Source organism: Thermobia domestica, chromosome 7 (assembly GCF_964235325.1).
Source record: "Thermobia domestica chromosome 7, izTheDome1.hap1.1, whole genome shotgun sequence".
Classification (NCBI taxonomy): domain Eukaryota; kingdom Metazoa; phylum Arthropoda; class Insecta; order Zygentoma; family Lepismatidae; genus Thermobia; species Thermobia domestica.
In genome coordinates this window covers 38,218,684-38,224,140 of record NC_137460.1, presented here as the reverse complement: position 1 = coordinate 38,224,140, position 5,457 = coordinate 38,218,684, and positions in this window count along the sequence as shown.

Below are 5,457 nucleotides of genomic sequence, written 5' to 3'. Positions count from 1 at the left end.
TTCGGAGGGCGCCAAAGTAAAAGGGGCGAAAAATTCGGGAGAAAAAAGGAAAAATTGCTTGTAAAAATTTTTTGTGTGGGGGCGCCGTAGTATACTCTCGCCCCGGGCGCTGATTTTCCAGGGCACGACCCTGACTTTAACTACAGGAAATTGCTTTAAGAAGTCCCTTTTCACCCTCAATAAATTTATAAAATTCCTTACAAATACATTTCAAATTTTCCCTGATACAGTCCCCGACATCTCTTTAAAATTATCTAAACTGATGAACAAAATATACTAATCGTTAATAGATGGTGAAAGGTGAAAGTTTTGGATTTACAGAATGAAAGTTACTTTTTAAATCTATATTTCGAATTACATTAAATTGCTTCGAACTAGATACAAATTGAAAAAAAAAAAACGGTCATAAAGGGTTGGTAAGAAATTTGTACCGGTCACCGGCTTTAATTAAAATAACAGCAATTTATCAGGCCGGTGAAAAACCGGCCAGTTGGCAGCCCTAGTTCACACTGCGCGGGGCCTTTGATTGAACTCGATATGTTTTCATGCTTAGCACTCCACAATGAGTTAATAGCTGAATCAATCTATCGGCGTGTCGGATGGGTGACGTCCAATGAACATCTTTAACTTATCCCCGTTTCGTTATTTCATGTGGTACTCCTGTTGGCTAACGGAGGTTGAAAAACCAAATAGCCCTCGTATGAGTATCGGAGGAAAATTGAAATATCTTAAAATCATTTCTCATATGCTTTACAGGGTTGTGTATTCTTCTTTGGAATTCTCAGTCCTTCGCTCTAGACGTAAGACACTTACATCTGGCGAGAAAACGATTCATCCGTTCAGAACGTGTAAATAAGAGTGTGAAATTATCTCTGTTATCAGTGAATGTGATTTTTAATACATTCTAAATTATGACAGCAACATTTCTTTCTCTGAAATACGTAAGATTAAAAAAAAAATAGTTAGTCACGAAATATATTCGTTAACATAAATACATGTATGTATTTATTAATAACAACATTCCAACCTACAAGTACGTATGTAAATATTTGAATGACGTAATTAATCTAAGAAATACACCAAGGTCAATAGTTAAGAATCTTGCGAGCAAGCGTAGACAACTCGTATGAAAAATTGTTAGTGTTTTTTTTTTTTTTTTTTGCGAGGGAGGTCATTGATTCGAATCCGGTAGCTAGATAACTTGGCTGAGAATGTTCCACGGACCGACAAGGAATGATGGAACGTGTTATGGGCGACCGGGTAATTTGGGACAGACTTTTAGCTGGGTCATTAAGCTCTGGGTCTCGTTTCTCAAATGCAGTCTGACCCGCTGACACGATGTTCCACGGACTCGCAAGAATGAAGGAACGGATTGTGGGCCACCGGGTCATCAGGGACACGACTTTTGGCCTGGGTCATTAAGGTCCGGGTTTCGCTATTCAATCAAGTTTGACCCGTTGACATGATGTTCTAGGGACCCACAAGCAATGATGGAACGGGTTATGGGCCACTGGCTAATTTGTGACACGACTTTTAGCTGAGGTCTGGATCTCTCCTCAAATCCAGTTTGGTTTGGTCCTTAAACGGCTCTCCAATTCACCCCACAGACGTTTCATGGGATTCAAATCAGGCAATTGAGCAAGCCACTGGATTCCTTGCACATTGTTCTCGTCATACCACGATATAACATTGGCAGCTTTATGGCAAGGAGCATTATCATCCTGATAGTAACGTGGGTCTGTTCCAAAGAATTTCTACAATGTGGGAAGCATTGAGTTGTCCAAAATGTCCAGGTAATTTGCACTCGTCATGTTATCAGGCACAACAACAAGCGGGCTTAGGCCGAACCAAGAAAATGCACTCCACACCATTACATCACCACACCAAATATCACTGTTGGCTCAATGCAGTCTGGTAAGAAGCGTTTCCCGGGTTTCTCCACACCCACACCGACCATCTGATATGAAACACGTGTAGCGGATTCATCACTCCACCGGGTTATGGACCACCGGGTAATTTGGGAGGTTGGTATCTGGGTCTGGTTTCTCAAATCCAGTCTGACCCGCTGACACAATGTTCTACAGACCCGCAGGAATGAAGGAACAGATTGTGGGCCATCGGGTTATCTGGGACACGACTTTTGGCTTGGTCATTAAAGTCTGGGTTTCGCTCTTCAATCAAGTTTAACTCATTGACATGATGCTCTAGGGAACCATAAGCAACGATGGAACGGGTTATGGCCACCGGGTAATTTAGGACACGACTTTTGGCCAGGTCATTAAGATCTGGATGTCTCTTCTCAAATTCAGTTTGACTCGGTGACATGATGTTTCAGGGACTCATAAGCAATGATGGAACAGGCTATAGGCCACCGGGTTATATGGGACAGGACTTTTGGCCGGGCCATTAAGATCTGGATCTCGCTTCTCACACTTAGTCTGACCCACTGACATGATGTTTCAGGGACCCACTAGCAATAATGGAATAGGCTATGGGTCACCCGATCATTTGGGACACGACATTTGGCCGGGTCGTTAAGATCTGGGTCTCGCTTCTCTGACCTAGTCTGATCCGCTAACACGATGTTGCAGGAACCCACAAACAATGATGGAAGGGGTTATGGGACACTCCGTCATTTGTTGAGATATCACTTTTAACCGGATCATTAAGGTCTGGGTCTCGCTTCTCAAATCCAGTTTGACCTGTTGACAGATGTTCAAGGAACCTATAAGCAATGATGGAACAGATTACAGGCCAACGGGTCATTTGAGACACGACTTTTGGCCGGGTCTTTAAGGTCTGGGCCTCTCTTCTCAAATACAGTTTAGGGTCTAACTATCTAACACGGACAGACTTGTAGACTCAGACAAATCGAGAGACCCAGATGGAGCCGGTGATCTGAACAGATCCGGAAGCAACCGAAAAATGAGCTCTATAGCATTACTGCAGAATTTTATGGTTAATTAATGATGTTCATTAATCGAGTTCGAACATTTATTTGTTTGATTCCCGGTGTTACATATGTTAATCAAGCTAAAATGTTTTGAATATTTCAAGTAAAATTTCATATTTATTCGTGTTTCTATACTGAAAAAATAATTGAAGCGAGCATTAACAAAGCTTCTACAATTCAACTCGATTGGCATTTGTGTGTCTATCCGTCCGTCTGTTCGACGATGTCTCACGTAAAACGAACCCGATTTTAACGAAATTTCGTATGTGCCATCTTTCAACATCCAGAATTAAAACCTTATTATTTGGGGGCTGCAATCCACGAAAAATAAAGGATGTAATGTCTAACCCATATTGGACTTTTAAACATTAGCGTATAAAACAATTTTGCAGAGTAGGACCTAATTCATGCAAAACTTATTCGATTTCGACAAAACGTACTGCAGTTTCTTTCAAAGAATTCCGAGGATCTCCACAGGTTGGCCTTAAAATCTCCTAATAATGAAAGGGTGAATCCCCCCTCCCCGACGTTTAAGAAATATATATTTCACGAAAATTTTTCTTTAGAAAATTGTGTGATTTTGATACAATATGTCGAATATTTTCATCATGGCTCCTGAATCATTATCTCTGGATCTCGGGAGAGCAAAGGGTAGAATATGCCCTCTCCCGATTTTTTAAAAAAGTTCCTGGCTTACTTTCTAACATTTTGTTAGAGCATAAGAACATTTTCTTTGGGGTTTTCCCACAGTTCTCAATTCTTGGGATTAAAAACTGCCAGGAGTCAGTCATGAATTTCTCCCTTAATGAATGGTAAATTCACCCCTACATTAATATATATATATATATATATATATATATATATATATATATATATATATATATATATATATATATATATATATATATATATATATATATATATATATATATATATATATATATATATATATATACAGTGGCGTATTTAAGGGGGCTTCCGGGCTTAAGCCCCCCAAAATCTTAATTACTATAGTGAAGTAAATTAAATATCTTGCAGAATTTTCACATTTCCATTCAACCCCCCCCCCCCCGGATTTAAAATCAATCAACAACGGGAGAACAGTTAAAAATACATGAACTAGTTCGTTATTAATTCACATGAATGTACCATTCAGAAGAATCAGTTCGTTTATGAACGACCTATCACCAAATGCTTCAACGGGTGAACACATGTAACTGCGTCTCATGTAACTGCATTCTGCCGGGAAAATGTCAAACGTGAAAATTGAACAAAGAATCAATATTAAACAAGAAATTACCCACAGAAACATTCCAAACGTTAACTGAAGCTTATGGGGGTGATACTTTGTCTAGGACACACGCGTTTGAATAGCATAAACAATTTTCGGAGAGAAGAGGCAATGTGGAAGATGATGAACATTCAGGGCGACCAAGGTGTCTGCGATTACTGACCGAAACATTGCCCAAGTTTGTGAAGTGATCAGAGTGACCGAAGATTTGAGTATTCGTACAGTGGCTGAGATGGTTAATTTGAATAGGGAAGCTATTCATCGCATTTTAACTGAGGAATCGAATATGAGGAGAATTCGTGCTAAAATTGTTCTAAAAGTTCTGTCCGATGGCCAAAAACAGTGCCTTAAAGATCTGCGTGTGGACACGGTAAAGCGAATCAGAAATGAGTCAGATTTGTTGAAATCTGTTACTTGTGATGAAACATGGATTTTTACCTACGACTTTGAAAGTAAGCGCCAGTTGATGTAGTGGAAATGTCTAGAATCTCCAAGATTAAAAAAAATATCGTATGTCAAAGTTAAAATTCAAGGCAATGTTTCTTTTCTTCGATATTAGTGAAATGGTAGAGTATCCGCCTTATTAACCTGATTTGGATCCCTGTAACACTTTTTGTAATTTTCTAAAGTTAAGTCTTGCAAAAAGGGAACCGATTTCTTCTCAATTTAAAACTTTTGCGAAAACGGAGAAGTTCCTGAAGGATTTTCTAAAAGCTGAGTTCCAGATATATTAACAATGGCTGCATCGAATGCAGAAGTGTCAAAATAGTGAAGAGAACTACTGTAAGTTTGAATGTTTTTAACATAACAGAGAACTAATTTTGTAATTATACTGATTTATGGGAACAATCTTTGTGTGTGTATATATGTGTTTTGATTGATTTATCACATCTTATACAACTATGAAACATGTACACGGAACGGCCTCTGCATTACAATCGGTCAGTTAGTAGTATTTGTCAGCTGGTCTTCATTTCCCAGGATATTTTTTAAACTTTTTTTTTTATGTCAAAGGGAGGTGTCATTTTAACCTCGTTAATAAGAGAACTCATGAGATACTTTCTACTTTTAACTTCAGATGGCACCAGAAGCTGGCCTTTGATCAAGCATGAATTACGATTTAGTTATTTTGCTTCAGATAGTACTCAACAGATGGCAGCCAAAGAGACTTTGTCGTTTGCTTAAAATTACGTGATTTGGGATCCTAATATGC